Raw genomic sequence first — 25,136 nt, 5'->3', positions numbered from 1 at the left:
TTTAAAAAAAAACAAAAAAAACGCATGGCTTTGTTTACATTTTGACGCAACATTACGTGTATATTGTTGTTTTTCATAGAATTTTGGAAAAATCTAAACAATATATACATGTTTTATATTTATATATGATTCAAACAATTTTTAAATTAACAATTGTATAAAGAAACGGAAAAATATCCCGACCGGGCCGACGTGCTTTCATTTTTGTTAAAAATGATGGGTGTCAAATGTAAACATTACCTATGTGCCTATGTTCGTCCTACGATCGAGTCTTTGGGGTGGACGGGCGTGAGACCCTCTGATAGAGCTGAGGTCAGTTATAAACATATCCTCTTGTCTTTGTTCTTTGAGAATTTAATCATGTGTATTATAAAACATGCACCGCTAGTAATCCACGTGTTGACAGTTACGCGTCACCACAAATACATACAAGTGAAGTTGTTCCATAGATGGCGATGGATCTAAGCGTAGATTATATAATCACATGGCTCCGAAGGATGTAATATCGTCAAGTCAGACGACAATCTCAAACAAATTTAGCTACTTGAACACTGGTGTTTTGACAACTTCGGAAAACTCCAGTGTGTAAGCGTGCGTCAGCCTCGCCTCGCTGCACAATAACGGTCACCGAGTTCACACATGTGGCCGTGAACAAATACTTTATGTTATTACGCTATATATGAACTTTAAGCAAAATTGAATACCTATTTAAAGTTCTGACCTGATTAAATAAAATTATCTCTGAAATTTACTTTGTTTGTCATGTTTATTTTACACTAAAATATTGAACTTTTTTGTCGTCGCGGATGAATAATTCTACCTTACGTGAAGCGTCATCATTCGCTGTTCAATTGAGTAAGCTCCTCCCACTTTTGACCGACTTTTATTGAATAATTACGTCACTTTCAAATGACAATTTTATTGCATAAAATATTAATAAAAAGTCGTGTGAGTGTAAATATAGGGATTGGATTTCGTTTTTATGTTAACCATGCTTGTATGGAGCAATTCCTCTAAGAATATATTCAATATGGGGCGCTAACGCGCCCCATAGAATATATTCTTAGAGGAATTGCTCCATACAAGCATGGTTAACATAAAAACGAAATCCAATCCCTATATAATACATCAAATGGCTAAGCTTACTTTAAGCAAATTAACACATGCAAATATAGAGAGAGTATTTATACTTTTGTAGTGTTTGATACATAAATAATTTAATTCTTTTTTTAACTTCAAAATGACCGCCATTTTAAAATTCAAGATAGCCGTTTGAATTAAAGTTGTCTCCGTATTCCACTCTGTAAGAGAAGCAAAAACCTTGAGTCATTTGGGAATAAATCCATGAATTGCAACTCTACAGGCGCCATCAGATGATCAGCTTTCATGTGCTTCGAGTCCTCAACTGGAACATCTTCAAAGTCGCAAGTCAACAGTGATTGGCCAAATCACTCCCCATCTGTGGATAACTCAGAGCTCTTACCTTGTCACTTCTACTGCGAACAGTACATCTACAGCTGATTTCTTGTCACTGCCCATTACTTCCAATGTTGGAAATAGCTGCTGGAACATGCAGGAAACAGGAACACCAATTCCTACATTCTAGGATATTGATATCTTCTACCAACCCTTGATACTTCGGCTTCCTACTATATAGTAATCTATATACTTAATATCAATAAGTTAGTTTTCAGTCTATGTGGTTCCCAATCTTGTTTATGCTCTCTATCATCTCCAAAGTTTGCACTTATTTTAATGACTATATATATTTTCTCTTTGAAGATTAACAGTCCTCCTGTTCTCGATATGGCTGCTATTTATTTCACCCAGTCCTTGGTGACGTATGCGTGTTTTACTGACGGTGGCTATGTGGTTTTGGTGGATTTAGTTTGCATATATACTGCACTGCTAGCATAGCGCTTCATCTCTGTTCTTTCCACCTTCTGTCTTATGTTCGCTATTTTTATCTCCTAAGCCTGCAATGGCATTGGGAGTTCTAGCTCAGGGCACAGCTAATATTTGTAGAGAAAAAATGCCAAAGAGGTACGTATGACTATCTTCGCCAGGACTTGTTTTGGGTTAATTTCTAGGGCCACTACTGTCAAATTGATAAACGTACCAGAAGGGGTAATGTCAGCCCAGGTAGATATCCCAGCTTTGGCGTCAAAATCTTGCTATGAATTTACTCAAAGTCCTTCCTTAAGTGGAATGTCCTGATGTTGTTGGAGTCGTTCAGGATTGCATCAAACCACTGCAGAGTTATTTTCATAATTTGCATTATTTTCCCCTGAATCCACATAAGATTCCCGAGACGGGGTTGACGGCCAGACATGAACGTGGTTATGCAATATGAGTGAGATCATCTCATCAATGAAACCTCTGTTGGTAGACGAATCCCAAATGATATCCCTGCATATAGTATTTCTGTTTGCAGGTCTGATGTATCTCGGATGCCTGCCAAAGAGATTTAGTTAAGATATTTTCTGATAAAATAGTTAACCATAATAAACCATTTGATGTCTTGCATGCCTTCTTGCTGTATCCAAAATAAATTCGTTAGCCGTCATGAAGATTCCCATTCTTTCGGCAAATACGATCTTCAATTCCACATACAAAAAGGAGATGCTCCTCAATTATAACAATTGTTTTGTTTGCAATTTGTATCTTTCGGAAACACCTCCTCTCTCCTTTGCTCTCTACAGTTTATCCGATCTTTTGTTTTTCTTCAAAATCTCATTAATGTGTTCCACAGTTTCTTTTATAAGGTTTGAGCACATCTTGCATCTGTAGACAGTGTAAGGTATACCAATAGGGCATTGTGCTGATGTATATGCAGTTAAGATCTCCAAGTACACGATATAGCTCATGCATGAGTGGTCTTTCCAGAATGACAAATATTGCAATCGTGTAAAATTTGATTCTAGAACTAAAATTATCTTTTAGGAATGAAAATGGCTGTGAGGCATGTTTTCAAAGCTGCTGCAGACTGAAAGAGTTAGGTCCACTACCTGTCCGAAATCATGAAATAGTTAAACGTTTTCTTATGACCTTAGTGAAAGTTAATCACAGATGGTTTTTAAGGACGACGTCGGGGATCATAAGCGACCCGCTTTATGGAAATTAACGTTTGTATCTTATTTAACTATTCAGATTGGTTCAGAGAATAATGGTATGTCTAATATTTGTAGAAGTTTATATCATCTGGGACTCAAACTTTTACGTAATGTTTCCGAAATTATCAGCCGTTTTGGTTAATCTATGTACCTTTAATTTTATGCTGACGGGCATCTTGAAATCGAAATAAGAATCAAATTATCTTTCTCGAAGGCTACAAAATATAAATACTCACTGTATTTGCAGATTTTTTATTTACTGAAAGTCAGCTTAGTCAATTGTTGTATTATTATTGTATACAGATACAGGTAAATGTAATAAATTGGCGGCATCTTGAAATACAAAATGGCGGTCTTTCTATATTAAGTTTAACACTACCAGAATGATCCTAAGTAATAATAATAATACGTATGAATAATATGGGTGTAGACGTTTAAGAGTGAAAATATTTCATAACAAATTGGAGACAAATCTCTATTTTGAATATTGTTTATAAAATTGCCTCTGGTTCAATAGCTTGTAGACTTTTAAAAACCAATTTTAGATAAATTGATAAACTCGGATCAGACAGGTTTTCAATCAGGACGCTACCTAGCGGAAAATACTCGCCTTGTATACGATATTACAAGGAATATTGTTATTAATTGATTTTGAAAAAGCTTTTGACTCGGTTTCTTGGAAGTTTATTGATGAAGTGTTTAACTATTTTAACTTTGGTAATGATTTTAGGAAATGGGTCAAGATATTGCATGCTATCACCAATTCTGCTATACATCAGGGGGGAAATTTGTCACCTTTTTAATATAAGACGTGGTTGTCGTCAAGGTGACCCAATTACCCCATATATATTTATTCTTTGTGCAGAGATATTGGCTATACGTCTTAGAAATAATAGTAATATAAATGGTATAAATGTTAATAACTACCCCCTTCTGAATTCACAATATGCTGATGACACGTCATTAATATTAGATGGAACAGAGAAATCACTGAAGGGTACGGTTATTGAACTGAATATTTTTGCAAAGGTTTCTTGCTTAAAAGTTAATAAGGGTAAAACTCAAGTAGTTTGGATTGGTAGCAAGGAATATAGTAGTGATGTCTTTCTACCAGATCTGAATTTTAAGTGGGGAGTGAATAAGTTTACACTACTCGGAATTGATTTTCATGTAGATTTGCATAAAATTCCTAAACTGAATTTCTATAAAAAGTTAATAAAACTTAAAGCTATAATTAAAAGTTGGAGTAAAAGAAAGCTTGCTCAAATAGGGAAAGTCAGTATAATCAAATCATTATTGATATCACAGTCGAATCATCTATTTATTTCTTTACCAAATCCTGAGGAGAAATTTATTAAAGAACTAAACTCCATTTTTTATGGATTGGCAAAACTGACAAAGTGAAGAGAAATATAATTATCCAGAACTATATAGATGGTGGCCTTAAAATGTTCCATTTGATATCATTTATTGAATCTTTAAAAATGGATGGGTTAGAAGGATTTTCATGTCAGAAGGGAAATGGCTATGCATTTTAAAAACTTGGTCAAATCCTCATATTTTGGCAAACTGCAGTTGTGAATACATAAAACAAATTCAAGCTCACAATAGTAATGGTTTTTGGAATGATGTTTTTAATGCATGGTACAAACTCAGGTTGAAGAAGAACCGTACAAGAATCACAGTTGTTCTGTGCTGAAAGCACCTTTGTGGTATAATAAGAATAGAGTTGTTGATAAAAAACTGAGTTTTTTCGAAACTGGTTTAATAATGGTATTACGATAATAAATAATTTAATTAAGGATAAAACAACTTGCTCCTCTTACTCTTTGGAAGAATTTTGTGAGTTACATGGTAATGTTACAAACTATCTTTAGTTTTATGGAATATTGAAGAGTATTAAAAATTACCTCAAAATCATCATATTCCAAACAGTGTTTTACCATACCCAGTTATATACTTTTATAAAGTGCTTATTACATCTATACAGAAAAACACCAGTATATCTGTTCAGAGTAAGTAGGGAACTATATTTGACTTCAATAATGACACATGGAAAAAGATACAGTATATTCTCTTCCATTCAAGGTAACTCTCAATACTAAATTCCAATGGTTTCAATTTCGAATAAACCATCATATTTTATCAACTGACTCTTTCTATACCCTGTAACGAATGAATTACTGATTGTACATATACCAAAACTTAATTACTGATTGTACATATAGCAAAACTTAATTACTGATTGTACATATACCAAAACTTAATTACTGATTGTCCATATACCAAAACTTAATTACTGATTGTATTATACCAAAACACAATTACTGATTGTACATATACCAAAACTTAATTACTGATTGTACATATACCAAAACTTAATTACTGATTGTATTATACCAAAACTTAATTATTGATTGTACATATAACAAAACTTAATTACTGATTGTACATATACCAAAACTTAATTACTGATTGTACATATACCAAAACTTAATTACTGATTGTACATATACCAAAACTTAATTACTGATTGTACATATACCAAAACTTAATTACTGATTGTACATATACAAAAACTTAAATAATGACTGATTGTACATATACCAAAACTTAATTACTGATTGTACATATACCAAAACTTAATTACTGATTGTACATATACCGAAACTTAATTACTGATTATACATATACCAAAACTGCTGTCTGTCAAGGATTGTCCATGAGTAATTGTGTTGTGATGGGTATTGTTTATGGCTGTCGCCGTCAACAAGGCTAAAACTTAAAACAAACACGTGCTTATAAGTAATTCACAGATTCAATGGAACCAAATACTGTTTCATACATCAGGGTCTGTCGTAAGGCCCATAACAAAAAATGTGCATTACATGACCCTCCGGGCTCGGGTTTCAGTATTACCCTAGATTGGGGGTTAAATATTTTACATCGGGAAACATTATTTTAAATATTATTTGTTAACTTTTCATAAGAAGTGAGTTAAACTTGGTTAAAACCATTTACTTCACCATGCATAAGCATTTTAATTTTGTATCTCAGTGTGGTCGTAGCTGACTGGAATGACATTTATTAATTTCATGACCTTGGGGACCCTGGGGATGCAATCAAATTTACAATAGTTTAAATTTGGGAAAACACATGACCACTGCTAGCTCAATTTCCTTATGAAGCTAAGGAAATTAGTCATTATTGCTTAAAACTATAAGTATAAGATAGCATTTCAACATCATGACTAAGTTCGTTGTGGCTGACGCCTAGGGGCAACAGACTTGAATCAAATGACCAATAATTTTTTTTCTGCATTTAAATTTTGTTTGCAAACTTTTGTGAGAATCCGCTATCCGGATTCACATACTTTGCAAAAATTATTTCATACCCCGATGAAGTTAAAAAATAGTGACATTAATGCTTATGATAAATTTTTCACTGATTTTCAGATTACTTGATAACAAAAAAATTGTTTAAACGTACAATACCATGGATTACTTTTTCAAAATCAATACACAACGTCGACGTCTCTATTGTGACGCCATGATAACATCAGGTTTTCGCGCCCATCTCGGATTTTTCTTCATAGTATATGAAGAAAAACGAACTGCCAATCAGAAGGTTGGATTTTGTAAGAAAACAAATAAAAATTATTTATTCATAGATGTGGTTGAATGAAATACTAATACTCTTCATAGATTCAATGGTCAAAATGATGTTATCACTGGCCAACTAACAACTAGATTGGTACAGTGATGAGCCAATATATAATAGTGTTTAATTTACATCATTTCATTCTGTATACATCATTATTTCATTCTAATTCAGATGTTGGATCCTTATTTTATATTAGGCCAAAATATATGTATGTTTCAGGTACCCCTACCTACCCTAGTTTTTACTTCCGATCCTAGCTATTTCATCACACTTTTTCAAAACAAAAATGTTGTGTGTGAAGTTTTCAACTTAGATTTTCACGCATGCTTAAAGTTTATCCAGATATAGTTCAATTACGAACATGGTAATGAGAAATAAAATACTTCTAGCCAGCCTTAAGCCTGAAGGACAAATTACATGCATTTTTAAATTACTTTTTAATGTGGTAATAAAGCCACTCACCCCTCCTCAACCCCGCCAAAAGAATAAAAAATTTAAAAACTTCCGACCGACCTACCCTACTTTTTATGGATGTGTGTATACACCTTCCATTATGCAGTTACTCATGATCACCGGAACACTATACCTTGGTAATCCTATCGACTATCTCCGTAACTACGGGATATAACTTTTACACTGTGTATTGTAACGTATTGTGTATTGCACAGAGGTCAAGAACTGTCATGGATTGCCGGTTCTCACGTGCTTCATATTTTCTACACATACTTTATTGGATACTTTTTATTTAGTTTTACGTCATATCAACAGCCAGGGTCATCATGTTATATTAACCCCCAATGTTATTATATTAATTATTTGACTAAATTTGCTGACTTTTAACAGTAAGCCGGCCAGTGTCTAGTATAAGCGTTATGCGTAGCGCTAGATCTACATGAAGTATATTTGCTTACAAACTTCGAATCTGATTGTAAATGAAAAAAAACTTGATTGTTAGCAAAATTAATCCGATCCACTTCATCAGTACCCTAAATGTCTTTCAACTTGACGCATGCGCGGTGGCAGTATTACACAAAGCTAGCGGCTCGCTAGTGGAAGATTCTGAAGATTTTGCGACCATGCCTGAGTAAATACAGCAAAATTTTACAAAAATTAAATATCTACAGTTATGTTGTAACCATTATGGCCAACGTTTACATTACGGTATTTAGCTGTTCAATCAGATCGTTTATAATTCTGCCGCTGAAGTGCAAGACCATGACATAAACAAAATCCTAACTTCCGAAGTACATTTGTATGTATCCTTGCGATAACAAAACCACATCACATATGTAAGAAGTAGATTATCTTATTGATATGTTCCATTTACATCTTACGAATCATGATTCAATAATAAGATTGTATAATCAATATTCCAAATATTACTGGAGAAGTGCAACTATTTAACAGCCATTAAAAAAATGAATAGAAAGGTATACCTTTCATGTGGATAACTAATACAGTGATTATTATTATTATTATTATGGCATATATATTTTTATGAAACATATCACTTTTTGTTGATTTTAATATTTAACGTATTGGCCTATAATCTCAAGTTTAAAAAAATAAGGTAATAGTTCATTTCTTATTTACTAGCATTCAGCCCTTGATAAGTATGGTTATACTTGACCATAGAGTGTTATCAATGTACTAGTATACATAACAATTAACATTATCGATATATATTAAAATGTATCAAGTAAATGCAAGTAAATAACCTACAAATTAAAATGTAATGAGTAAACAACGACACATCATATTCGCCCAGTAATTAATAGCTACAACTAAATCAATCATTTATATCCGTTCTGTTAAAAATTGTTTTAATATAAGTTATCTTGTGCAAAATGTACTTGCGTGCATGATTTTAATTAATGACAGTCAGGTAATCTACAGTTTTAAAGCTGTATGCTATGTATACTTCGAATAATCTGGCAAATCATTGAGTCAGAGGTATTTTACTAAACAAACTTACACACAAATTATATGATTTAATCAATATATTGACAGCATGTAAATTCAGACGCCTCTTGACGTTTATTTTAAATTTTAGGAAGTATAAATACATTTATTCAGATAATACAGTATACTGTATGAACTCAAAGAAATATTTGGACATTGACTTTTTTGTGGAATGGTATGTATATTTCATAAATCACGGAAATGTTATAAGGGTACTTAATACCTAGTACTATTTGCCTATCTATTGTCTAAATATATTTATATATCTGTCCATCAACAAACTTTGATTATTTTCAATTCATTATTTCATAGTATAAAAGTATTCAATTGAAGCTTACATGGCTATTCTCTGAAAATATGTACATGGATGTAAACAGACCAGATTTAGATAGTCCATTCTAACTCTTGTGAGTTTGATTTCATAGTCAACTGTTATGGTCTTTTGGTTAAAATGTCTTAAACATTAGGTATTTTATAGATGACTAGTTTGTGACGACTTGTTGAGGTTATAATTCAAGAGCATTTGAAATACATTTTCCTTTAAACAAATTTCCTCTAAACCATATAACTTTGAGGTCTATACAGATATACACATATATCTACATGATCAACAAATAAGAGGCTTACAGCCTTGCCTTTGACAGTTTATAACATGCTGGGATGAATGACTGCAAAACGCGTTAAAATGAATAACCTTTAACTTAAATTAAGGTCAAATGGATCAAATAGCCTAATACATGTACTTTTAGCTGACTTCTTGTCATTAGTTCAGATGATATATCAGGCAATATGTCTTCAGGTAATTTCAGGTCAATTTCAGGTGAAATTTTTCAGGTCAAATTTACCTGAAAAGAGCAAAAAAGTAATTTCAGGTCAAAATATTGACCTGAAATTGACATGAAATTCATATGAAATTGACCTGAATTCACATGAAGATTTTTTCAGGTCAATTTCAGGTCAATGACCTGAAATTGACCTGAATATCACCTGAAATTGACCTGAAGAAATCTTCATGTGCAATCAAGTCAAAGTCTTCATATGTAAATCAGGTGGTATTCCTGTCAGTTTTCTCTGTAGATTGTTTACATGTATCGATTACATGTATCGGTACACTCTCCATGATCGAAAATGAATACACTAGTGCTGTCTGACACAAAGAAGGATGCCTGCAGAATAATCAGAAGAAAGATAACATTAGATTAGTGTCAAATTTATCAATAAACATCAAATGCACTCCAATACCATATACCAAAATCATTCTGTGATGGTACATATTCAAATTACACTTATACCGATCACTATTAAAATATTACATTATACTCTGTATGTACATGTACTATATTGTCAGGAGTCTGAACTAACATGTTTATCATTATATCATTCAAGCCAAAGGAACACAGTCAATGGAACACAGTCATCGCCATCACAATTTTGATGATACCAGGCTAGGTATTGTTTTAAATTACACACGGGAAATTTATTCTTCCGCAAATCAAATTGTAAATGTTTCTGAACTGCATTCACGTATCCAATATCCATTGATTCTTTCCATTCCTGCATCTCTGGTCAGCATTTCTTTGTACCTGTAAAACGGATGTGAAAATGCAGGGTAAAACTCAGCTTTATGTACAATTTAGCAGTTACTGCTAAATTGTTAACTGAAGTAGTTTATCAGTTTATTTTAAGTACTGAATGTGTCTGGTGGGTCCAGCAAGTAATTAGAACTCTGTGTAAGACACATATAAATAAATATTACATGTTATTCATAATTTTCACTATGATTGTACAATATGTTTATCACCTCCTTCACTAAATTTCTCATCAATAAATATATTTACATGAACATACATTACCTTCTGGCTTCTTAGTATTCGTATTGTCCTGTTGACTAACGTGGGGCAAATGTACAGTATAGTCGCCTCTGCAAAGTCTCCTGTAGTCAACGGTTTATAATTAGGATCTGAACTTCACAAACACCAGATCCAGATCGCTCCTAGTGTAAACTGTTGAATATGGACCAAAAAATATAATTAAAAGCAGTGGATTTTGCCTCTAGTTTTACTATGAGATATATAGTCCAGTGCTGGATATAACGCCACTGTGACAGTCATTGATAGTACCCCCTGCAGTTTCGAGGATGATATTATAAGCTAGCCCGTGATACTCTGGTCCCGACACCAGACTTAATAGTTTAGACATTACAAGGACGCACATGACGCTTATAAATCCTTGGAGATTATGACAGATACATAATGTCTAAGTCTGGTGTTAGGGCTAGGGTATCTCGGGCTAAGGCTAGGGATGCCATATCAGTTAATCCTTTCAGACTTCATTCATTTCAAAATACACTCACTGTAAAACAGGCCTATAACTGACCTTACATGAACATGTATTCTCAATGTAAGACAGACCTACAAACATTTAAGGTTACACTCACTGTATACACCTGTAATGTAAAACACAGTTGAGTTACAGTAAAACACAGTTATAATGAACCCCTGGGGACCAGCAGAATCATTTCGTTATTAGCAAAGTTCGTTATACAGATAATGCAGATATAGGCCTATCATGGGAAACTTTGTAACCATGTTCGTTATAAACGTGTTTTACTGATTACGTAACAGTGTAACAATGCACTCGTACTGTAAAACAGGCCTATACAGTACGTGTAGGTCCTAACATATTGTAAATGTACATGTACAAATTACTCACTGTAAAAATCATGTATTCTCATTGTAAAGCAGGCCAAATCTTGAATCATAATGCTTCAATATGTAGCATATATGTAGGCCTAAATGTATATGCTACAAGAAAAATTGAAACACGGACCGTTTTCCATTTTTGGTTTTCGATGACTGATTGGACCTACAGTACATGTACAGTAGCCTGGCTACTGTAGTTGTTCGTTTTTTAGGTCATCTGATCGAAGGTAAGGATGACCTATTGTCATCGTGTTTTGTCCGTCGTCGTGCGCCGTCCGCCGTCCGCTGTCCGCCGTCCGCCGTCCGCCGTCCACTGTCCGCCGTGCGTCGTGTGTAAAACTATTTATACAAAAGCCTACTCCTCCTAAACCCTTGAGTGAATTACATCCATATTTGGTATGAAACATCCTTGGGGAAGGACAATCATATTTTATATAAATGAGATAGGTCCGACCCCTAGGGGCAGAGGGGCGGGGCCCCAAAAGGGCAAATTTTCTTAATTTTAGCTTTAAAATCCTACTCCTCCTTCATCCTTGGATGGATTTCATCCATATTTGGTGTGAAACATCATTGGGGACAGACAATCATATTTTATATAAATGAGCCTGGTCCGACCCCTAGGGGCTGAGGTATGGGGCCCCAAAAGGGCAAATTTTCTTAATTTTAGCTTTAAAATCCTACTCCTCCTTCATCCTTGAATAGATTTCATCTATATTTGGTGTGAAACATCATTGGGGAAGGACAATCATATTTTATATAAATGAGCCTGGTCGGACCCATAGGGGCTGAGGGGTGGGGTCCCAAATGGGGAAATTTTCTTAATTTTAGCTTTAAAATCCTACTCCTCCTTCATCCTTAGATGGATTTCTTCCATATTTGGTGTGAAACATCATTGGGGACAGACAATCATATTTTATATAAATGAGTCTGGTCCGACCCCTAGGGGCTGAGGGGTGGGGCCCCAAAAGGGCAAATTTTCTTAATTTTAGCTTTAAAATCCTACTCCTCCTTCATCCTTAGATGGATTTCTTCCATATTTGGTGTGAAACATCATTGGGGACGGACAATCATATTTCATATAAATGAGTCTGGTCCGACCCCTAGGGGCTGAGGGATGGGGCCCCAAAAGGGCAAATTTTCTTAATTTTAGTTTTAAAATCCTACTCCTCCTTCATCCTTTGCATATTTGGTGTGAAACATCATTGGGGACGGACAATCATAATTTATATAAATGAGCCTGGTCCGACCCCTTGGGGTTGAGGGATGGGGTCCCAAAAGGACAAATTTTCTTAATATTAGCTTTAAAATCCTACTCCTCCTTCATCCTTGGATGGATTTCATCTATATTTGGTGTAAAACATCATTGGGGAAGGACAATCATATTTTATATAAATGAGCCTGGTCCAACCCCTAGGGGCTGAGGCCCCAAATGGGGAATGTTCTTAATTTTAGCTTTAAAATCCTACTCCTCCTTCGTCCTTGGATGAATTTCATCCATATTTGGTGTGAAACATCATTGGGGAAGGACAATAATATTTTATATAAATGAGTCTTGTCCGACCCCTAGGGGCTGAGGGGTGGGGTCCCAAAAGGGCAAATTTTCTTAATTTTAGCTGGCCCACTTCCTGTTTTCAGGTTTTGGTCTCCGATCTCAATCAAAATTGGTCTATAGGGGTTTTAATTGATGCCGAACAACATGCAAACATTTTCGTAAAGATTTTGGTATTCCAAGATGGTTGCTGGCCCACTTCCTGTTTTAAGGTTTCAGTCTCCGATCTCAATGAAAATTGGTATATAGGGGTTTTAATTGATGCTGAACAACATGCAGACATTTTCGTAAAGATTTTGGTATTCCAAAATGGCTGCTGGCCCACTTCCTGTTTTCAGGTTTCAGTCTCCGATCTCAATGAAAATTGATCTATAGGGGTTTTAATTGATTCAGAAGGGGGAACTTTAGGTGAGGACAATCATATTTTATAAAGAACCGAGCTAAGACCCATTGGGATAGTACGGCGGAGGTTCAAAATGGGAGCTTTGCTGAAATTTGGCTTTAAAATCTGACTCCTCCTTATATTAATCCTTGAATGGGTTACAACTATAAATGGATGAAGGGCTACCAAGTTTGTTCAACAAATGACATTTACCTATTTCAGAAACTTACATATTCAACTAAGGAGTTCCTTGTATTGTTTATATTAATCGTTAACCAATACTTTATACTGTGACTTTGTTGTTTTGTACCATGAGTCAGATGACCGTTAAGGCCCATGGGCCTCTTGTTATATTCATTGTTTTCAGACGAACTTTGAAAAAGTTCATACATGCCTGTAGACCTGGATAAAAAATGCAGATCCGTCAGGATTTAAACTTTGGCCTAAATAATGACTTTCACAACCGTTCGAACCAGTTGTTCTGTATTTTATAAACGAAAACGGCGACGGTGATCAGTTCGGCATTTCATTTCATTACACTGCAGTATGGCCATCGAGATTTTACATAGATTTTGGAATAACTGAAAAATGTATTAATCAACTATATAGATATATAGTGTCTGTTATTTCACTCACAACTTACCGTGCATGTTCCTTGAACGTCAAATGCATTGATCGTCTGCCGAGCACAATCGCCGTGCACTTCAGGTCACAGCATAATTGCCGAAACAACGAAATTCCGGAAAAGTAAAACGTCGATAAGAATATGTTTTAATTCAAATTCAAATACATTTTTTTCAAATCAATGCTACTAAAATATCAATATGAATAATTTGTATTTCTTGATATATTTTGAACATCCCTGTTATCTTATTTTATGAACAAGTAATATAGTTTGAAGTGGGTAATATTTCCGAATTAAATTATATTCTGTTTTGTAATGTCTGTGACGTAAACGAGTCGAGTTGTGACGTATAACAGTGTTATGTTGTGTAGTCTTACACAAGTCCCATTTTCTTTATTACATGTAATATTATGGTTTACTTCTAAGGCCACAGTATATATTATTATTGTACACATGTATATACATGTATTATGCATAAACTAGACACATATACTGACATACCGAACATGTAAAAAATAATGTATGTGTGTGATTAAAAAATTCTTGTAGATCTATAGAAATTCATAAATTCCAGTATCTATGCAATAGACCATGTTGAAAGATAAATGAATAATGAATATTTCTCCTGGTTATGACCTGACATGAACATTTATTTATTTAATACATGTATTTACCTCTCTTTTTGGTATTTTTTAGGCCACATAAAACGTGTCAAGTGACCTGTTCTAATCGTCGTGCGAAAATTCATATTTTCTCAAAAAAAAAAAAAAAAAAAACGTTTCTGAACCAAACTGTTTGAGAATATACTGTTATATAACTTATACATGGTCCCTGTCAACATGTTACGACGATGAGTATCTCCACAAATCCAAATGACTAAATTAACATAAACTATAGCTTGAAATGATAGGCCTATATAAGTTTGGAATTGATTCGTCACACAGCAGATTACCTTTTAGATATGTTTAGCCAGCATGTAGATCTAAAAACTTTGAACTTGCAAATAAAATGTGCTTACGGAAGTGAAAGTTAATAAATGGATACACGCAGAGCCAGCAATTTAAATACGAAACTAAATCTTCCTATATTACCACTGACCAATTAGCGATGAAAATGATTGCATGATTGTAAATAGCTCTCATTATCATCTTTTGAAATGGATATGTTATATCTTATCTTGCTTTCTAAATACTAGGCCTGGTTGAAATAATTGAGAAATATGAAAGTGTGTAGCCACTACCTTACTCAAAAATGGCGGCCAGCGACGGTAGAACAGCGTATTCGGTCGGCTTTTCAGCTAATATATCTTTTGTTTAATTAAATCTAAACGCCTATGAGATACACAGATAGACTTGAATGAGACGTCTTGGAATTACACAAGGTATGATTAAATATTTGATTGTAAAACATCATTGATGAGATCTCCATAATATCACCGACAGTTATTTATAAGCTAAATAGGCTTTCGCTGAATGTTAATTTTAAAGACCGTAAGGTTGTTTAAAGCACTGATCAACAAATATAACTCGTTGATTTTGTTCTTTAACAGTGTTTGGAGATAATGCAAAAGCATTTTTAATGAAGATTTATAAACTCCTTTTTTTGTATTCCCTGTTTTTTGTAAAAAACAACAACTGATAAACGTAAATATGCTTATTCTTAATAAATAAAATGGTCTTAGGGTGCATTGCTAAAATTTTGAATTATGTGACCCTGGGATCTCACGTTGCTCCCTAGGGAAAATGGAGGGGGGGTGGAGGGGGGGTTATTGTAGTTTATAAAGACGCATTCTTTGCATTATTTGGTTATTTCTAAAATTGTAAACTGCAGTCCCCCTAAGGTCCTTTTACAATAACTGTGCATTGTATGACACTGGGCCTTGGGTGACTGGGTTCTCTAGTATAACTTATTAAGGGAATACTCAATTTTGATATTAATTTGATCATTTGTGATAGGAATTCTGGAAATGACACAAATGTTGTCAGAATCATCATTATGACATGGCTGTTGAATTCTTGTTGACAATATTTCCCAAAGATCTGAGGGGTGGCATCAAAAGGGACCAAATTCGATTTACATTATCTAACATTCCAGATATGGTAAAATAGTCTTCACAAATAAAAGGGAAAAGCTAATTTTGGGTTTGTTGTTTAACTTTGGAAAAGCAAATTGTAATTTTCAGCATTAGGCACATGCAGGTACAGTAACAGTCAGGAGTCAAACTCTGGACCTCTGGATTAAAACTAGTATGACGCTCAACCGATCCAGCTAATGAGAATTTCTCTATAGGCAAGCCATTTTTTGCGACTTGTACTGACCAGGGTTTGATTCTATTCGAAATATTTTTTGAGCATCAAAAGGATTGAATAATATTGTATCTATTATTAAAGAAGGACTTTTAACTTAAGATTTAAATATATTTTAAACTTGCATATAGTAAATTTCTATATTAAACCTGTTGATAGTTAAATAATTGATTTGAATAAATATGCATACGTACACCTTTCATACTACTTTTACCTCTAGCAACCATTTATATACTATTTTCCTGATTTCATTCTACGTGAGTTAATTTACATAATATTTCATCATTCATATATATACATGTATCATGTATACATAATTATAAATTCATGCTGAATCATACACATGTAGTTATTATATGCAATGTAAAGAAATAGATAGAATTAAGCCCTTTTCATTGCTATTAAAGTTAGTAAATAGATTACTTAATCTTTATACATTTCTATAAGGGTATGAATTTATTCAGATTGTATAACATAAATATAATATATATATATCATTTGAGATGTAAAAAAGTTTACATGGGTCTATTTGATTCAATAAGTGATTTTGATACATTGTCTAAGATGAATTAATTGTCTTCATAAGAAAGTATTAAACTACATTTTGTTAAAATATTGGAAGATTTGTAGCCAATCTTATTAAAGATTAAAAATATGTAGTGATGGTAATAATGAAATAATAATGAGTGGATAGAAGAAAAATAAATGATTGATGTGTTCGTTATTGTAGCCACAATTGCATTGGGAATTTTCAATTTGCTTTGATGATCATTACATCTAGATTAAGAACAAGATTACTCCTAGTGATGTTTAGGCCTATAGTTTTATTTGCATTGACATTTATTTGCCACTCATTTGTCCATTCACTAAATATAATTGAATTGAGATCTTCATTTAATTGTTCAGAAGCAGAAACTGGATTGTTTTCAACAATTAAATATTGAGAAATATCATCCGCAATTAATTTCATGTTGGAGGATTTTTTTTTTTGTAACATCATTAATAAATAGAAGAACTCAAAAGACCATAGGACTGATCCTTGAGCTACACGAGCAGATGCTTGTTTAAAAGAACAACTACATCCTTCAAGTATAACTTTTTGCAACCAAGGTTACAAGAAGGTTAACATTTAAAATTTATTTTATTTCTAAAATGCTTTTCACAGTTTAAAAAACTAAAGAGAGAGGGAGAAAAATGAGTAAAAATTAATACTGCCAACAGTAAGAGTTACACTTTCTGTATCGGCACTATTGCTGAACGTCATGGCCTCCTTTCTTCCAACATGAATATCTACGATTTGGTTGCTGTATTTTCTGTTCTTAGAGTTATTGCAAATAAAGAAGAAAATGCCTATTTAAGAAATGAAATCATATAATGCAGTTTCTGCTCTCTATTAAGTAATCAAAGTACTGAAAGTACTGCAGCGGTAAAACTTATGTATGATAGGAGTTGATTAGAGTGTTAAAGATTGATAAGTCAATGGTTATATTATCATTATAACTACAAATTAGAAAACGTAAGGCTGAAAAAACTAATCCAAGTAATTGGGTTTTTTTCTCGTCGTAATAATGTATCACATTGATTTATGTTCACACATTTTGCACAGGTCCAGTTATTCTATAAACACATAATGCATTTCAGTGCAGAACCTTCAATCAAAGAGGAGGTATTTATGTTGCCTAAGTCCAGTTTATATATCTAAAAAGGTTTTATGCACTATGGTGACTTGTAATGTCAAATTAAATTGATTTTTGTTGTTGTTAAAACTAAACAGGCATATATGTTAAGTGTAGGATCAGAGATTCTTCATCTATCAAGAAAAAACTTACTGGTTATATGTATATAAAATCTCATAGGTGGGTAGCCTCACTCGCAATCTATAACTTTAAATTAGTCTGTACAGCTGGCCGTCTTAATGGGGACGCTGATGGGTTATCAAGGCCTCCATATCAGCTAGAGGAAGTTTTTCCAGATGTTGTGAGATCAGTTTCCTGTGCTTGTTTGACTACGAGAGAGGAATTGCCATTAGCTGAAACTGTGGTACTCTCAAACACATCATCCCTAGAACCAGAGAATGATACAGAGAATGACACTCTAGAATGGGTAATGTAAAACTCTCTGGTGTGGATTGGGAAAAACAACAGTCCTTAGATAAACATATCAGGAGGGTTATACATTTTGTCAGGGTGGGGATTCGACCTGATAAGGGTATTCTGAAACACGAACCTGAGGAAGTACGGCAGTATATACAGGAGCGGCGGCTGTTTGAACTGCATAATGGCGTGTTGTACAGAAACACCACCATTGATAATGACCCTGTTCAACAGCTAGTCATTCCTGAAGCATATAGAGATAAGTCCTCAGGGGAGTGCATGAAGATGTCGGTCATCAGGGACGTGATTTTGAAAGCAAAGTTATCAAGGTTTGCAAGATAGCTGGAGTGGATAAAACGAGAACTGCCCCTTACCATCCTATGGTCAATGACATGGTCGAACGGTTCAACCAATCTTTGCTGAAAATGTTAGGTACAATGGAGAAAGAACAAAAATCCAATTGGAAATCGTACGTGGCTCCTCTTGTTCACGCATATAATGCTACAAAACATGAGACCACTGGATATTCCCCTCATTACCTAATGTTTTGTTGTCACCCAAGACTTAGTGTAGATGCATTTGTAGGCATCGATACAGATTCTGAGACTGTAGGGAGTCGACAGAATTATGCCTAAAAGCTTAAGCGTTGGTTAGACTTTGCCTACAAAGCTGCCTGAGCTGAAAGCGATAGGAAGGGTAAGAGGTACACAGATAGGTATGATAGTAGAGTTAGAGAAGCTACTCAAGAAGTAGGTGACCGGGTTCTGATGAGGAACGTTGGCATATGTGGCAAACAGAAATTAGCTAATAAATGGGCTACATTATCCTTAGTATACCAAATACTGATATGCCCGTATACAAGATATGGAAAGAGTCGGGACAGGGACCTATTAAAACTGTGCATAGAAACCGGCTCCTCCCTTTCATGTGGCTGCCTAGAAAACAGGGCGCTGATGAACTAAGGGAGACAACTTCGAATCAGAATGCTAAGAGACCCAGGCGCACTGTCGCTGGCGCGCAACGACCATTGCAGCCAAATACTGTTAGTACAGGGAATTCTCCGAAACAGGGTACCAGGGGTGTGTGTCGAAATCCTAACGCTGCAGGCGGTGTTGGTCAGACAAGAGACTCAGTTCAAGCTACAAGGTCCAGACGAGCCTGTAAACCTCCTAAGTTGTATGAAGAATGGCTCATGGAAACCTTGGTGCCATCAAATTCTTGGTCTGGGGTCTACGTTTTCACACTTAGAGCAGTGGGAGGATATCATAGTGAGCAAAGACCACTCCTGATTGTGAAAATTGTATTTAATCTCTACAGCTACTAATGTGTATTACCTTATGGTTTACCATATTTTTTAAAGAAGAATTGTAGCATAATTGCAATTTACATTCAATTAAATCAAATATTAGATTATATTCACGTCAGGAATGCTTTGTTTCAATTGGCAGAGGAGATATTCTAATTAAGATATAGGTATTATATATTACTTTAGGACACTGGCCAAGGTGATAAATTTTGTAAGTATTGATTTTTAATATTGGTAATTTTTTCTGTTCAGTGAGCAGTGATCCTGTAATCCTTGCATGTAGGGATTGCCCCAATTACTTGGATACTGGATACTGCACTGCTCATTGATTTTCTTATGAATATTTTAACTGTTATGTTAAACCTTACGGTGATTTATATGCCAGGAGTCAATTTCCTTTGCAGGGAAGAATGTCGCGGTGTTTAAATTCACCATATATATTATATGTATTATATATAGTGTTTTTACTACATGCGCTGTTTATTGTCTGAATTTACATGTCCATGTGTCTAACTTAATTTACATGTCCCTGTGTCTGTCTAAATTTACATGTCCCTGTGTCATGTAATGGCCTGTACATGTAAATCTGTGTGTATGTAAGTTGTTGATGACGTATGAGAGGCGAGTAAATGGATTGGTTGAGTGTGTTACATTGACCCTGCATGACCCTGCCCTTGCACGTTCCCGCCCACCCTGTTGAAAGCGTGTCCACGTATTATAGAGATACCTATACAGGGACATACACATATATATCGTTAAGGGTTTACTTAAGGCTATGTTGATGTTAGATAAGTGTGCAATGTTTGAAAGCTTATTTCTCTAAAATTTCAGCATGTATCAACCCTAAATTACACATAAATAAAGAAATCATGTTATTCTTTTCAATGCCAGCCAGCATTGCTCAAAAGAGTTAAACAATATGTAGTTAGCAGTAATTTTATTTAGTAATATCTATATAAAAACAGACCTAATTTTGTAAAAAAAATTGTCACAACTAACAATACACAAACTTATGCTTTAATTCATCACATGATGTCAATTAAATGTTCAGGAAGGGCAAGCTACTCTTGAACGACCATGTCAACTTATTTTATGATGTTTACTTGTAATGGATGACATTGGTCTCAGAATGTTTATGAGAGCCGCCATATTGGTTTGTTTCAAGCGACATACATTTGTCTCTTTCTGCAAATCGAAGTACGCGATCGTGACAAGTAATGTAGAAAACAAATATGTAATGCCTTAATGAGTATCGTGCTAGCATTTTATAACATACATTACCGTTTATGTGTAGATATTGGGATTTTTCTTTGGTACATCACTGCACGTCAAAACCGAAAGAAGAGTGTGTATCAATCCGCCGATACGTATTCACCAAATATTGAAGATAATGTGTAATAAAATAGTTTTTGGTATGTTAAAACATTATATTTCTTAGATATTATCAAAAATGCATAGTGAATAGTCTCAAAACGTTGAGAAACACGTTTGATATAAATACGAAACTACTATATCTTTCAGGTATAGGACTTCCGGTTTGGTGTGAAATGCCCCATTGGAGTAAACACCGAAGAAAGTTTTTGTTTTTACAGAGATTCAACATCTAGTTTCGGTAAGAATTTTGTCTGATTGTATCTGTAGCATCTGTTATCATAATTAAGTATAAAAGATAGCGATCATTACTATGTTGTCATCAGAGATCTGTTAAATATTGGTTCAAGTTGATCTGTCAAAACCGTGACATCACGCGGTACTCGGGTAAGTATAAAATTCGCATTTTACGAAACATTTTTTAGATATTATGACATGGTTGTTTTTGTGTGGGAAAAAGAAAATTTCTGTTGTAACAGGTAAGTTAAAATAGTAAGTTAAAATTAACATGTTTCGAATTGGCATTGTATGGAACACTACATGGAGCAGCCATTAACGTAAATACGCTATTCTGTGGAATATGGGCAACAAGAAGAAAGCAAGTCGTGTTTTTGGAAAAGGTCTTGGTAGGCACCGAAATCGAAAACGCCAGAATCGAGGTAGACCAAAATATGGTGTTAAGAAATGCAATAAGTCTAGTTTGAAATTGACAATTCAAAAGCTACAAAAGGTGTGTGGAAATTCCCTTCAAAATGTACAAGAAAAAACATTGTATACTGTATTCCCCAGTAGCCAATACGACTTTAAGATTAAATTACGCAGTGTCGAACACATCACCTAAAGGGTACCGAATAGTGAATCTTGACTGTCTACAACACCATGTTTTAGAAATAACAACACATGTTTGCACATGCCCATGTGCAATGAAATTACCAATGAAGGAAAGCCACCCATAAGACTGGAAAATGTAGTTGATAAATATGGTTTGGCAAGTGAATTGATGGCGCAATGTCAGGGCTGCATGAACAAATTCAAAATGGAAACAAGCCCAAAGATCCCAGGGTCGAAACGGTATGACATTAATGTGCGCGCAGTTTGGGGTAGTATTGTCACGGGGAATGGGCTAGCCAACCTTAATGAGTTTATGGGAACCCTTAATGCCCCGGACTGTACTTTTCGACAACCAGCCCCTGCCCGGCACAGGTAGAATTATATATGTATCATGTATATAGATTTGTATGTGTATCCACATATACTCTTCATCCGTGATAAAATTACAATTTTAGATGTGTATGTATTTGAACATTAATTTCACACCCAAATAATAACAAAAAATCTTGTTCGGGAGTTTATATACTTTGTTAATTTGTCAAAGTATAAAGCCTCTTGATTTAAAAAAAAAATTGTATTAGATTTCAGTAGCAGACAAAGGAGAGGATCCATCTCGTCAGATTCATCACAACCACATTCAGCCAGCAATTGCGAAAAACCAGTCCCTGCCCCGCACAGGTAGTATTTATATCTATAAGATGTACATGACTACATGTATCTTGACACGTGTGTATGTGTGTGTATAATTAGATATTCTGTGGAATATGGGCAACAAGAAAAAAGCAAGTCGTGTTTTTGGAAAAGGTCTTGGTAGGCACCGAAATCGAAAACGCCAGAATCGAGGTAGACCAAAATATGGTGTTAAGAAATGCAATAAGTCTAGTTTGAAATTGACAATTCAAAAGCTACAAAAGGTGTGTGGAAATTCCCTTCAAAATGTATTAACTCGGGGACTATACCTCACCAGACAACACTATAGGAGAACAGTTCCCTCTGGAAATGGCCATAATAGAATATTATAACTTTTAAAATAACTATACATGATGTTTATAATGTATATATATATTACAGAGGACCGCACGTGGTCAGTTAGGTTAGGGTATTGTATAGGGTCAAGTGACTGTAAATTAATGCAATGTGTAAATAAATGTAACTCTGAAAGTACAATAGAACTTACTATATAAATTTTAAGTTATTTTTACTGTTCGTTTCCTATTATGTAATCGTGTTCGTTTTGTTTGTCTTGATAAAGGGGCAGATATCCTCGAAAATTTGACAATTTTGTTTTGTCCACACGGTTGGAATTACTTTCTTATCCCTTATATAATAAATAAATACCTATATATATGTTTATTACTTTACGGCATAAATCTATAAAATATAATAGCCGGTACATTTATGTGTCTCTATGTATCGTCAGGTATTGTTCTTTTTATTTAAGGTTATCCGTCTCAGTTTTTTTTTCTATATTTACAGTATTTACCTCTCTATTAAAACCACCCAGTGGTCTGAGTAAAAGTGGTCTTAATAGAGAGGTGGTCTTAATTCTGAGATGGACCAGGTTTCATCACTGACGACTAAGAACAGTTAAACTCTGTATCCTACGTAGCTGACCTGTACATAATACATGTACTGTATTTTTGCTTCAAAATTAAAATTTTATGAAAAAGATGTAATATACATTTATATATAAATGTATATCATATTTTAATGCATGCGCGTATCTAATCAAAACCAATAGTTTTCAAATATTTCTAAAACATTTTTTTGTGATTATGTAACATTATCATCAGAAGATTAGAAATTTTACAATATAATTGGGTGTCTACCGGCGGTCATGGTAATCTATACAGCCTGTGGATTATCGTGGTGCTAGTTAAATGTACAGTGTATTAAATACTATTACAGAATTATGGATGTCGAATGTTTGTGTATTACTATATGAACAGCGATCGTAACTGTTAGCCTGGGGTGTAAACTGTCGTGTCATATCTTATCTAACTAGTCAAGAGTAATTTTGAATAACACGGGGTATTCTGTGTCCCATCTTATCTGAATGGTCAAGAGTACCTTAATAACCCTGTAAATAACAACGATGTGTATGTATGATTCTACATGAATGGTACAACCGATATTCAGGTCTATATAAATTACGATTGTTACTATCACACCGTATTTTTAGTTGGAATTTATTCTAGCTAAATATGGTAAATAAATTGAAAGTTAAATTTTATTTTAAATATTACTTTGTTCAGAAAATAAACGTTTCTCAAATAATTCTCAAATTCCGTAAGGGTAGGAAATGTGTAATCCAAGAACCAGTTTGGCAGTAAGTTGTAAACAACAAAGAAAACAGGATTTGTAGGATGTAAAGACAAGATTAGATATATCACAAATAAAATGCAATCTAGCCGGCTGACACATGTTCCTGACTCGAAATTTTAAAGAATATTGTTACAGCTAACATTCCTGAATAAATTAATTGGTAACAGTTATGTCGAACCAAAAGACTTTGAATTGGACTTAATTGCTGTCAGCCCGAGTTGTTTGAATAACATATGTAATGGTGTATCGAGGCCAGTTATCTACCGTTACCGGTATTCTAGGTGGCAGCAGGGGGAAAGCCGGTCCCGCTCTCGGAACTCCTCTATATTAAGTCTCGGGTTTTATCCAGCTATATTAGATACGCCATTGTGAATTACTGAACCGTGAGCACTGTCAACAAAGCTGTTTTATAATGCCTTCAACCTGTTGTTCCGTACCTGGGTGTCACAATAGAGGAGATCATACTTTCCCCACCGAAAGTAAGCTGCGAAAAGCATGGATTTGTGCTATCAAGCGAGGCAATACCAGGTTTAGTTTGTGGGAGCCAAACCAACATAGCGTCGTCTGTAAAATGTGTAACAGGAGAGGAGATAATGTAGCGGTCAGACCGGGATTCGAACCCGGGACCCTCCGAATACTAGCCGAGTGCTCTACCGACTGAGCTACCTGGTCACCGATGATCGACCCAGTCCAATCCCGCTACACTCCTCCCTCCTTTCTTGAAGTCTTCGCCTTCGAAGACATACGAGACCCTTCCAAACACCACCACCGTGGGTTATTTAGTTGGGCGCCAATTTTGTAACAGGAGAGGAGATAATGTAGCGGCCAGACCGGGATTCGAACCCGGGACCCTCCGAATACTAGCCGAGTGCTCTACCGACTGAGCTACCTGGTCACCGATGATCGAC

At 34.6% G+C, this 25,136-nt stretch overlaps 2 long non-coding RNA genes across 2 annotated transcripts in view; one reads left to right on the top strand and one right to left on the bottom strand.

The window, feature by feature from the left end:
- Positions 1-4,727: 4,727 nt before the first annotated feature.
- On the bottom strand, positions 4,728-16,592 carry LOC138309092 (uncharacterized). The gene is made up of 3 exons (XR_011206198.1): positions 14,015-16,592; positions 10,592-10,741; positions 4,728-10,321 (listed from the first exon to the last, which is right to left on the bottom strand). It is a non-coding gene; the product is annotated as an uncharacterized lncRNA (long non-coding RNA).
- Positions 16,593-21,225: 4,633 nt separating this feature from the next.
- LOC138309090 (uncharacterized) overlaps positions 21,226-25,136 on the top strand; it is a 30,605-nt gene continuing 26,694 nt past the window's right edge. Inside the window, exons 1-2 of the long non-coding RNA XR_011206197.1 lie at positions 21,226-21,313; positions 22,485-22,581. This is a non-coding gene — a long non-coding RNA (uncharacterized lncRNA). The remainder of the gene's footprint in view (positions 21,314-22,484; positions 22,582-25,136) is intronic.

This window comes from Argopecten irradians, chromosome 15 (assembly GCF_041381155.1).
Source record: "Argopecten irradians isolate NY chromosome 15, Ai_NY, whole genome shotgun sequence".
NCBI classification, from domain to species: domain Eukaryota; kingdom Metazoa; phylum Mollusca; class Bivalvia; order Pectinida; family Pectinidae; genus Argopecten; species Argopecten irradians.
The sequence above is the reverse complement of the archived record's forward strand: the minus strand, read 5'-3'. Positions and strand labels throughout refer to the sequence as shown.